The 12,228-nt window shown below is 50.1% G+C and overlaps 1 protein-coding gene across 1 annotated transcript in view; it reads right to left on the bottom strand.

Moving 5' to 3' along the window:
* Positions 1–8,852, bottom strand: part of LOC131280672 (uncharacterized) — a 42,698-nt gene extending 33,846 nt beyond the window's left edge. Inside the window, exon 1 of the mRNA XM_058308958.1 lies at positions 8,653–8,852. The gene's annotated coding sequence lies outside the window, so the exon portion shown is untranslated. The remainder of the gene's footprint in view (positions 1–8,652) is intronic.
* Positions 8,853–12,228: the final 3,376 nt, after the last annotated feature.

The following is a 12,228-nucleotide window of genomic DNA, read 5'->3' as shown; positions in this document are numbered from 1 at the left end:
CAGGATGATTCCTGCCTGGGGATCCATGTGCAGTACTCCCTGAGAGGTGCTCCTTGTGAGATGCTCCCTGCAAAGTGCTCTGCACATAGGGCTCCCTGCATAGTGCTCCCTGCACAGTGCTCCACGCAGGGTACTCCCTGTCCAGTTACCATGTGCAGTACTCCCTGAGAAGTGCTCCTTGTGAGGTGCTCCCTGCACAGTGCTCTGCACCTAGGCTCCCTGCCCGGTGCTCCCATGGCGGCTGGTGCTGCGTGGCTCCCCAGCAAGGCCCCCTCTGCTCCTGTGACCGTCACGTCTGCCTCTCCTCTGGCTGCCAGGCTCTGGAGTGGCCAGCAGGGTCCGAGGCGCCGTCGGGAGGGGCTTGGAGTCCAGCCGCCTGGAGCTGAGGTCCTGGCTCCTCTGCTCCGGAGTGGGGTGGCCACCAGCAGGCCACCCAGCTTCTGAGCTTCTTGCCAGCTCCCTGCTGCCTGGGTTCCGGCCAGTCCTGGTTGAGATGAGGAACGTGGAGGACGGGACACAGCGCCGTGGCCACCAGGTGGCAGTCAGGAGGGAGTCCGGCAGGTGCTGGTGGCGGCGAGGGGGGGGCTGTGCTGGGGACAGTCCCGGGGGCTGCGTGCCCGCGGCCTGGGCCCCTGCCTCCCCGCCCAGCGCCCCTGCCCCCCGCCGGCTCCTGCGTAGAATAACCCACACACGAGTGTCTCGTCGCTGCCTGCCCCTGCCCCCGACACTCACACCCAAGTGGGCACAGGGCGGCACCAACAAAAGCAGGTGCCAGCGCTCTCTGACCCCGTACGGAATCGACGCAGCAGCTCTCACAGCAGGCGGGGTGCCCTGAACTGGGGTAAAAGGCAAGCGGGGCTCCGGCTGCCCCTGCCAGCAGCCCCCTCCCACCCTCACCTCACTCCGCTCCACCGTTGTGAGGCCCCCGGTGGCGCCTGGGTCACTGTCGGAGCCTTAGCAGAACAGTCGGGCGCAGACGGTGGTGAGCGAGCCGAGGGGGGTGAGGGTGGGAGGCGGGGACGCACCTCAATCATTCGCAAAATGCAGCTCCTTCCTGCAGGGGCTGCCTCCGGCCCAGGTGTGCAGTTGGCAGGCGGCTTGTATTTTAAAGCACAGAGTATGGGGTGTTCCAATAAATGTGTGTGTGCATGCGCCTGTGCGTGTGTGAATGTGTGTGTGCTGGGTGTGCACGCATGTGGGTGTGTGCACGTGGCTGGGCACATGTGCATGTGGCTGTGCACTTGTGTGGGTGTGTGCACATGTGTGGGTGCATGCATGTGTGTATGCACTTGTGTGTGCATGTGGCTGTGCGTGTGTGTGGGTGTGCACATGTGTGGGTGTGTGCACATATGTGGGTGTGTGCACGTGTGTGCACTTGTGTGGATGTGTACATGTGTGGGTGTGTGCATGTGTCTGTGCACTTGTGTTTGCACGTGTGTGGGTATGTGCATGTGTGTGTGGGTGTGTGCAGGTGTGTGCACGTGTGTGGGTGAGCGTTTTCAAGCAGCAGGCTCTGCATTCAGTGCATCCCACCCTGAAGCCCCCTTTTGTGGTCAGAAATGAACTTAGGAAAATGGACATGGCAGCCTCCCTCCTCTCTCCCTCCTTTAAGGGCCGTCCACCTGCAGAGGCTCCGCAGACCCGACGCGTCCCGAGCCTGCTGCCCTGCCACGGGCTCCCTGGCGGAGCTGGACCAAAGGGCTTGTTTGTGTGAACGGCAGCACGCGGGCCTCCCTGGCGTGCTTCTGGACCTGCCACCTGGGGTGAAGACGCCCACAAGCAGGCTCGGGATGCTCTCGTGCGGCAAGGGGCAGCCCGCACCTCGCAAAGCGCAGCCTCCACGAGGGCACACGGCGCCCCGTGGCGACCCTGCTTCGCTGCGTGACGTGCCCTCTGCCCTCAGATCAGCTCTTCTCCTTGCCCTCCCTCCTCTGACGTGGACCCCCTGAAGGCCCCTCCAGGCTGCTCTGAGGCCTCTGGCCCCCACCCTGACCAGTGCAGCGTCCTGGACCACCAGGGACAGGGCTCCCCTGCATTTACCTGGAGACCCGGGCCCTGCTCAAGCTAGAAGTCACCCTCGGGTTTCTCTGAGGTGGGATCCCAGGCTCAGGCTGGGGTGAGCAGCGAGTCACGGAAACTTCTCCAGTTCCTACTGCCAGGGCCCGTGCACCACGTGGGACTTCAGTCTTAGGGGGAGGCAAGAGAAAGCCCAGATGTAGGGGTGAATCGGTGCCTGGGCGCTCTCCTGGACAGGCCAAGAGGACGGTGAGGGGAAGACGCCCTCCAACCAAAGATGGAGTCAGGAAGGGCAGTGGTGCTGGCAGGGGCCCCAGTGGCACACACGCACAGGTGCAGGTGTGCAAGGACCCAGGCGACACCACGCACAGGTGCAGGTGTGCAAGGACCCAGGTGACACCACGCACGGGTGCAGGTGTGCAAGGACCCAGGTGACACCACGCACAGGTGCAGGTGTGCAAGATCCCAGGTGACACCACGCACGGGTGCAGGTGTGCAAGGACCCAGGTGACACCACGCACGGGTGCAGGTGTGCAAGGACCCAGGTGACACCACGCACAGGTGCAGGTGTGCAAGGACCCAGGTGACACCACACATGGGTGCAGGTGTGCAAAATCCCAGGTGACACCACACACAGGTGCAGGTGTGCAAGGACCCAGGTGACACCACGCACAGGTGCAGGTGTGCAAGGACCCAGGTGACACCACGCACAGGTGCAGGTGTGCAAGGACCCAGGTGACACCACACATGGGTGCAGGTGTGCAAAATCCCAGGTGACACCACACACAGGTGCAGGTGTGCAAGGACCCAGCGACACCACGCACAGGTGCAGGTGTGCAAGGACCCAGTGACACCACGCACAGGTGCAGGTGTGCAAAGTCCCAGGTGACACTACGCACAGGTGCAGATGGGCAAGGACCCAGGCGACACCACGCACAGGTGCAGGTGTGCAAGGACCCAGGTGACACCACGCACAGGTGCAGGTGTGCAGGGACCCAGGTGACACCACGCACAGGTGCAGGTGTGCAAGGACCCAGGCGACACCACGCACAGGTGCAGGTGTGCAAGGACCCAGGTGACACCACGCACAGGTGCAGGTGTGCAAGGACCCAGGTGACACCACGCACAGGTGCAGGTGTGCAAGGACCCAGGTGACACCAAGCACAGCTGCAGGTGTGCAAAGTCCCAGGTGACCCCACGCACGGGTGCAGGTGTGCAAGGACCCAGGCGACACCACGCACAGGTGCAGGTGTGCAAGGACCCAGTGACACCACGCACAGGTGCAGGCGTGCAAGGACCCCAGTGCTCATGCGCAGATAAACACTGCCTGAAGCTGCTCTTCTCAGAACCGCAGTGTTGATGCGGCCTGGCCAGGGGCCCCAGACTTTCTGTTTCTAACAAGCACCAAGAATGCTTCACTCCATCCATGAACCACACCTGGATGGCAACACCTGGCCCAAAGTTGGACGTTTTCTACTGGGTTAGCCACAGAGTTGAATGTCATCATCTGGAAAGAGCTGCCTGTGCACCCTGCCAAGCCCCCCAACCCACCTCCTCCAGGGCTTTTCATCCCAGGGGCAGCCTCTCAAGCCCGCAGTCTGCCCTCCGCTGACCGCCAGCCTGCCCCATGCCCCTGGCTGCACCCTCCCTGCCGTGCTGCTCCTCCAGGGTCCCAGCCAGTGTGGCTTCGCTTGTTCCCTAACAGCCTTGGAGCACTCTGTGCCTCCCTCCGACACCCAGAACAAGCCTGAGCTGGGCTTCCCTGGACCTCCAGCCCCCCAGCTCAGACGACGCCCCAGGCAGGGCTTTACCGAGGCTGGAGGATTATTGGACCCCTGGGTGAGGCGGCACTGTCTTGGGGCTCCATGTGTACCCAGCTTCCATGGTTGGGAATTCAGTGCCTGACCTGATAATCCCCCACCCCGGGTCCCTGGAAAGCCACAGGCTGCTGGATGTCAGGGACAGGTACTCATCTGTGCCCTTAGCTCCCCTAACGAGGACTCTGGTCTAGGGGAGTGTGCGGAGCAGGGGGCTTGGTGGGGACCCCTGCCCTCCCTGCTGAGCTCCGCTCTGGCTGCAGAAACAAGGAGAAGCAGGTGGGCATCGAGATGGCACCTCTGCCAGAACAACTTCCAGATGGTGGAACAAGGATCTCATAAAACCCACTCCTCCATAAAGCGATGAGAACACTAATAAAAATTGTCAAAATCAACATGTTCAGAACTCTCGAAATTAGCTAAAGGTGTGCAGCAACTCAAGGAGCATTTATTCAGGAAAAACAGCTGAATATTGATAAGACCATCGAGCTTTGTGGCCTTTTAACTTGTGGCCCCCCACCCTCTCCCCCTTCCGCGGTGGCCTTAAAAGCCGGCAGCCTCAGCCCTGGGAGCCATCGAAGGGGCAGGATTGTCGGGGGATCCTCGGGGAATTGTCACCATTTGACCTGACTGGCAGCTCCCTGGAGGAGCCCGTGCACAGGGCCGGGCATTATTTGATAAGGGCAGATCACTAGGTGGGAACCCTTGCCCCAAGGCAGTTGTCAAAAAGAACCAGGAGCAATTGTTTAAAACTGCAGCTTCCTGAGCCTGGATTAGAAATGGGGCAAACAAGACACTGACCAAAATCATAACAGTAAATATAGGGGATGAGATGTTTGCAGTGGACTTAGAAGCACCCCAAAGTATTCCTGGGGGTCTGGGAGGACAGACACACGAGGGGCCGGGCGCCCAGGAAAGACTGAGTGGGCCCTGCTTGTCCACTTGTCGCTGCCTTCGACACCTGTGCAGGCAGGAAATGAAAGCTAAGGCAGAGCCACAAACTGCCGGAGCATGAGAGGTGTGTCCCCCCCCCCCACAGGCCCCGCGGCCAAGAGGGAAAGACCCACTGGTTCAACACACGTAAGGAAATTTCCGACCAGTTGTTAACTGATCACTGAGCTACCTGAGCAGAGACCTCAGGGGCCACGTGCGAAAGGAATCAGATTCTACAGAACTACCTGAGAAGCATCACTGCACAAACAAAAGGTGGCAACAGCAGTGCCTGCTACAAAACACTGACAGCAATAAACCCTGGGGGCTGATTTCCAGAACAGCCACATTATGTTATCTAAAATGTCCAGTTTTCAATGAGCAATTATGGCATGTGCGAGAAAGCCCTGGAAATACGTTGCACACCCAGGAATCAAAGTCGATATAAACCACCCTGAGGAAGTCCAGCTGTTGGGCTTACCAGACAAGCACTTAGAAGTAATGATTATAATGATACCCAAAGAATGAGAGGAAACCGTGCTTGAACAACTAAAGGACCGTGTTGAGAATTTGGGGTCACAACATAGAGAATATTGATCAAGGGATAGAAATTATTAAAAGTAAACCAAATGGAAGCTCTGGACTGGAAAAGTATCAGGCCTGAAATACACATTTCACTACAGGGGCTCAAATGGAGAATCGAGTTGGCAGAAGAAAGGAACCTTAAAAATAAGTCAGCTGGGATTATCCATGGCATAAAAAGAAAGGAAACGAGCACAGACTTCACACCAGCACATAAACCAATACGTGCATGAGGAGCGCCTCGGAAGGAGAGGAAAGAGAGAAAAAAGGGTGGAAAGACTATTGAAGACATAATTGCAGAAACTGTCCCTGCTTTGGTGAAAAACTTTATCCTACACATCCAAAGAACTCAGTGGACTCCAAGTGGGATATACTCAGCAAGAGCCACCTTCAACACTTCACAGTCAGACTGTTAAAAGACAAGAGAAGAGGTGGAGAGAGACAGCCAAGAACCATCGTGTGCAGGGGTCCCTGTGGCGTCACTGCCGACTTCCTTCAGACGCCGTGGAGCTTAGGACGAGGCAGGACGATGTGCTGAAACTGCTGAAAGGGAAACCATCAACCAAGAATGCTATATGCAGAAAATCTATTCTTCAAAAACGAAGGAGAAATGAAGGCATTCCCACATAACAAGGCTGAGAGAATTTGCAACTAGCATGCCTTCCCTGTAGGAAACACAAAATGGGTTCTTCAGGCTGAAATGAAAGGGCACTAGACGGTCACTCAAATACATTTGAAGAAAAAGAACATGTGAAAGAAACCACAGAGGTAAACTTTAAAAGTCTCTATGAATGCCTGTATGATTTTAGTACTTTCATCTTCTATTTGGTTTAAAACAAAACCCTGTGAAGTAATAACAATATTTTGCTGACCATTTATAATGTGTAACAATTGAATTTATAAGAATATTACAGCATAAGATGGGGGAGGGAGGGGGCAATATTAGAGTAAAGCTTTTGTATATTATTGATTTAAGTTGGTATTGATTGGAACTAATTTTTGTAAATTATCAATTGTAATCCCCAGGGCAACTAAAAAAAATATATCATAAAATTATAGTAAAAGAAACGGCAAGGAAATTCCAATATACTACTGCAATAGACATAACCAATCCAATGTCCACAGAGAAAATGTGGAATGGGTGTGGGAAGGGTAGCCATGGTGGCTGCTGGATTTGGGGAATGGGAGGAAGAGATGAGATGTGGAGGCGTTTTCGGGACGAGGAGATGTCCTGGGTGGTGCTTCACGGACAATTATGGGACATTGTAGATCCCCCCAGGGCCCACTGGATGGAACGTGGGAGAGTGTGGGCTATGATGTGGACCATTGACTATGGGGTACAGTGATGCTCAGAGATGTACTTACCAGGTGCAATGGATGTGTCACGATGATGGGAGAGAGTGTCGCTGTGGGGGGAGTGGGGGGTGGGGGCGGTGGGTTGAATGGGACCTCATATTTTTTGAATGTAATTTTTAAAAATAAATAAATAATTGAAAAAAAACTACTCTAGAATATATACGTATTTAACACATAAAAAGTGGTAATGAAGTAGAGAAACAAACACAAAAAGACATAAGGCATATAGTAAGTAAACTATAAAGGGCAGATGTAACTCTTATCTTACCCTAATTACATAAACTATGCATGAAAAAAACATGTCCATAAAAAAGCATAGATTAGAAGACTGGATAAAAGTGATTCTACTCTGTGCTATATACAGAAGAAAAATTTTTTATTTAAAGACAAAAAATTTCATTGAAAGTAAAAGGATGGAAAATATTATGCAAATACTAAGCAAAAGGGAGCTGGAATGGCTATATTAATTTCATAAAATATAGATTTTAAGACAAAAATTGTTGCTAGTTATAAGGAAGGGCATTTTTATAATGACGAATGGGCCCATCCATCAGGAGGATATAGCAGTTATAAACATACAGTCACTCAGCAACAAAGTCTAAAATTGCATGAAGCAAAATGGAAAGAATTGGGTAGAGAAACCGATAATTCAAAAATAATACTTATAGACATTAATACCCCATATTCAAGAATAGATAAAACAATTAGGCAAGCGATCAGTAAGGAAGTTGAAGAATTGAGTAACACTATAAACCAGCTAGACATAACACACACATTCAGAAATCTTCAATAACACCAGAATATATAAATATTGTTTGCAAATGCACAAGGAATATTCTTCAGGATAGACAATATATTAGGCCATAAACAAGTCTCAATAAATTTAAAAGAATTTGAAATACACAAAGTATATTCTCTGACCACAATAGATTAAATTAGAAATCACTAACAGCAGGAAATGTTGGTTGTTTACAAATATGTAGAAATTACACACTTCTGAGTAATCAAGAGGACAAAGTGGAAAACACAAAGGAAATCAGAAAATTCATTGAAATATATGAAAACAAGATACAACATTTCACAATTTATGTGATGTAGCTTAAGCAGTGCTTAGAAAGAAATTTATAGCAATAGATGTCTGTTTTATAAAAAAGACCTCAAATTAATAAACTAACCTTCTACCTTAAGAAATAAGAAAAAAGAGCAAATTATACCCAAATGAAGCATAATGAGGGAAATAATAAAGGATAGAGTGGTAATAAATGAAATAGAAAAATAGAGAAATTTGGCAAAAGCAAAACCTGGTTCTTTGAAAAGATCAGAATTGACAAACCATTAGCTAGACTGACTAAGAAAAAAGTAGAAGACTCAAATTACTAAAATCAGAATTGAAATAGACATCACAACTGGCTTTACAGAAATAAAAAAGTTTGTAAGTAAATACAATGAAAAATTGGATGTCAACAAATTAAAGGAGGTGAAATGGACAAATTCCTAGAAAGGTGCAATTACCAAAACTGACTCAAGAAGAAATGAAACATCTGAAGAGCCGTATATTAAGTATAAGTATCGAATTAGCAATGAAAAAAAAAACACAAAAATTCTCACAAAGGTAAGCCTATGACCAGATGGCTTATTTGGTGAATTCTATCAAACATATAAAGAAGTATAAATAACAACCCTTCACAAACTCTTCTAAAAAACAGAAAAGGGAAATTTCCCATCTCATTTTATGGGGCCACTGTTACACTAATATCCTAACTAGACTAAGACATCAGAATAAAAGGAAACTACTGACTAATATCCTGTATGAACAGAAACACAACATTTCTAAAAAAAAAAAATACCAGCAATAATAGAACCCAGTAATACATAAAAAGGATTTAACACTGTGACCAAAATTAATCAATGTAATACCCCATAGTAATACAATAAAGGACAGAACTCACACAATCTTTTCAGTTGATGCAGGAAATCAATTTCACACAGTCAACACACTTTCATGACAAAAAACACTCTGAAACTAGGAATGGAAGGGAAATTCCTCAGACTGAAAGGGGACATCTGTTAAAAAAAACCACCTCATACTTAACAGTGAAAAACAACTTTCACCATTTCAGGGACAAGACAAGATATCCATTCTCATCCTTCTATTCAACATTGTACTGGAGCTTCTGTTCTGTGCAACTAGGCAAGTAAACAAAGCGAAAGGCATTCAGATCGGAGAGAAGCAAAACCTCTTATGCAGATGACATAATGTTATGTATACACAGTCCTAAGGAACCCACAGTGTAGTATCAGAGCTAACAAACAAGTTCATTATGTTTGCAGGATGAACAATTCATAGACAAAATCACCGTTATGTACTAGAATAAACAATCCGAAATGAAATTAAGAGAACAACTCTATTTAAAATACCATCAAAATAATAAATAATAGGGAATAAATTTAAGAAAAGAACTTTAATACTTCACCTCTGGTATGGCAAAATAGTTTGGCAGTTCTTAAAAAGCTAAACATAATGATACCACGTAAGTCAGCAATTCCACTCCTTGGTATATGTCGAAGAGTAATGAAAATATACATCCAAGCAAAGAGCTGTACACCAATGTTCACAAACAGCACTGTTCGCAGTAGCCAAAAACTGTACAGAACACAAATGTCTATCACCTGAGGAAGGTGCAAAGAAAATGGGACGCACCTGTGCAAGGGAATGCTGTTGTGTCATGAAGAGGGGCGGAGGCCTGGTACCTGGGCCACCTGGAGGGCCCCTGAGAAGCGGGGCAGACCCCAGAGTGGGACGGTCTGCAGTGGGAAATCCACAGACATTTGTGTGGGGGGTGGTGGGAATGGCGAGTGCCCGGTCCCTGGTGTGAGGTTTCGTTGTGGGGTTATGGCAAGGTCCTGGAGTTAGAGAGTGGTGATGGCTGCGCACCTCTGAGAATATAATAAAATCCACGACGCTGTGCATATTACAAGGGTGAATATTACGGTTTGTGTGCAGAAAAGAGTTAACGTAGAGGGCTCGGGCAGCTTTCCTTAGAAAGTCGTGCTTGCAAGGTTGAGTCTTGGCTAGCGTCTGGAAACTTGGATTTCAGGAGAGCCCCCCGCCCCCTGGCAAGAGGGGCTCGCTGGGCCTAACCTGTTTGTACGAACAGTGTGGGCCACTCTGAACACCTGCCTTCCCGGGGGTCTTGAGTGTCGGTGCGGTGCAGGCAGGTGGCGCCTGGGTGGTCAGCCCCAGTAAGTGCCTGCGCAGGTTGTGCTGTGAGATCCCGGTAGGCACGCGGCAAGCCTTTGCTGCGGAATGAAGCGCGTCCGTGCAAAGCCACCGGGAGGGGCCTGGAAGCTCGCGCCTGGTTTCCTCGGGCTGCACCCGAAGTGCCTCTTGCCTTTGCTGATTTTTCTTTGCATCCTTTTGCTGCAATAAACCTTGGCTATGAGGATGGCAATGTGCTGAGTCCTGAGTCCTTCTGACAAAGCCTCAAGCCTGGGGCAGGTCTTGGGACCCCGGGTGTACTGGGCGAATTATATCACAAAAGGCACCTCTACTGTGGCGAGCTGTGCGGCCACTGCTTCCCGGCGCTGACCCCACAGGTGGATGGCTCTACCCCTCAGCCGTGCGAGGCCCTGCGCCGCTGCCCCCTGCCCTGGAAAAGCCCTGCATGCCGAGGGACAGAGCAGGCTCAGGCTTCTCCAGGGCGGCCAGATAGGAGAGGAGCTGCTGCAGCTCAGGTTCCCCAAGTTGCCACCCCTGCGGAGCCCAGAGAGCAGGGAGAGCAGGACGCCAGGTCTGTGGACGCCTCCTCGTGGGAGGAAACGTCTGAAGCGGGGTAAGCACTCTCCTTCTGGAGTGTGAGGCTCCTCATCCTTTCCCGTTAGGGAGGGTTGCAACCCTCAAAAGGTGGACCAAAGGACCTAACAGAGGCGCCCACCTTCTCCATCCTCCGTGGTCACTTCGACATTGAACTGTGTCGGCCTCAGGCTTGTCCAGGACGTGAAGCCTCATAAACACACGAGGACCCCGCGCCGTGGCCGATGGCTTGGCAGTGGCCCGCAGGAGCGCCAGCTCCCGGAGTTCACGCTTTTGGGGGGCAGGACCCCTGACTCGGTGCTGACCAACAGCGTACGTCAGAGGTGATGGGCATTCCCAGGACTCCTCCAGAGGCTCCCTGTTGGCTCGAGGACGTACCTGGCCGTGGTGGGACGTCGCTGCGGGTGGCCTCCAGGAATTTCTGGCAGCCGCTAGGGACTGAGCGTGAGCTCCAGCAGGCAGCGGTGAGCCAGGTGCTCGATCCTGGGACGCAGGGAAGCAGTTCGTGCAATAGTCGGAACGAGCCTCACGCTCTCCCCGAGCTGAGCCTCCAGTCCGCGGATTCCTGACCCACCTAAACGGCGCGATGACCAATGTGTGCTGTTTCAACAGCAGCGGCAACCTGTTACACAGCAATAGGAAAATATGTGTCCTGCAGTCTCTGCTCCTTCTTCCCTCCCCAGAGGAAGCCCTTGTCCTAAAGCTAGTGCTTAATCGACCCATGCATGTCTTCATGCTCTTACTACGGAGACGCTCTAGAAAAAATTGTGTTACTTTGCATTTTGTAAACTCTTAGTTGAATGTTTCTATCACTTAACACATTTCATAGTTCATGAATATTTTCACTCAACGTTAGGTTCTTGAGGTTTATCCACAGTGACACATCCACCTATTTCATCAATTTTCACTGTTATTCTATAGTCCATTCTACACAACAAACTAATCTGGGGACTCCTCCTCTGCCAATGGACCTTCTGTTATTTTGAAGTTTTTGCGATTACAAAAGTGAAGTAATAAAGATTCTAGTGGAAATTTCATTGTACATATGTATAAAGATTTCTAGATATACCTTGGAATAAATTGTTGGTTTGTAAGGAATGCATACGCTTACATTAAAATATACTGCCAAATTTTCTTTCAAAAGTGCTGAGCCGGTTTACTCAGGCAAGACCACACTTCCTTTCCTGGTCTTTCGAGGTGCCCTTGAGGCTGCTGCGCAGCGTGAGCCCTGCTCACACGCCGTCGTCTTCCAGGGTTCTCTCTACAAATGGTCTATTCATATCTTTTCCCCATTTTTCTACTTAGTGCTTTGTCTTTTTAAAATTTTTTATTTGTAGGACTTTTTGTGCATTTGGCATACTATACCTTTTGTATTTAACCATGTGGAAAATATCTTCTCTTAGTCCGTGATATATCTTGTTACTTCATTTAAATTGTATTTGGTCACACGGAAGATTTTAATTTTTATGCAGTCACACTAATACAATTCTAAACTGCAGTGCTCACACGTGTACTGTTTGCATGTCTTCATGTGTATGCTATGTGTTGTGTGTGTCCTGTGTGTGCTAAATGCTGTGTGTACTCATGTGTGTGTCCTCATGCGTGTGCTATGCGTTGTGTATCTTCATGCATACGCTACATGTTGCATTGTCCTCATGTGTGTGCTACGTGTTGCATGTACTCATGCATGCGCTATGTGTCGCGCATCCTCAT

Source organism: Dasypus novemcinctus, chromosome 12, assembly GCF_030445035.2.
Source record: "Dasypus novemcinctus isolate mDasNov1 chromosome 12, mDasNov1.1.hap2, whole genome shotgun sequence".
NCBI classification, from domain to species: domain Eukaryota; kingdom Metazoa; phylum Chordata; class Mammalia; order Cingulata; family Dasypodidae; genus Dasypus; species Dasypus novemcinctus.
Note: the sequence above shows the minus strand (reverse complement) of the source record. Positions and strands in the feature narration are given on the sequence as shown.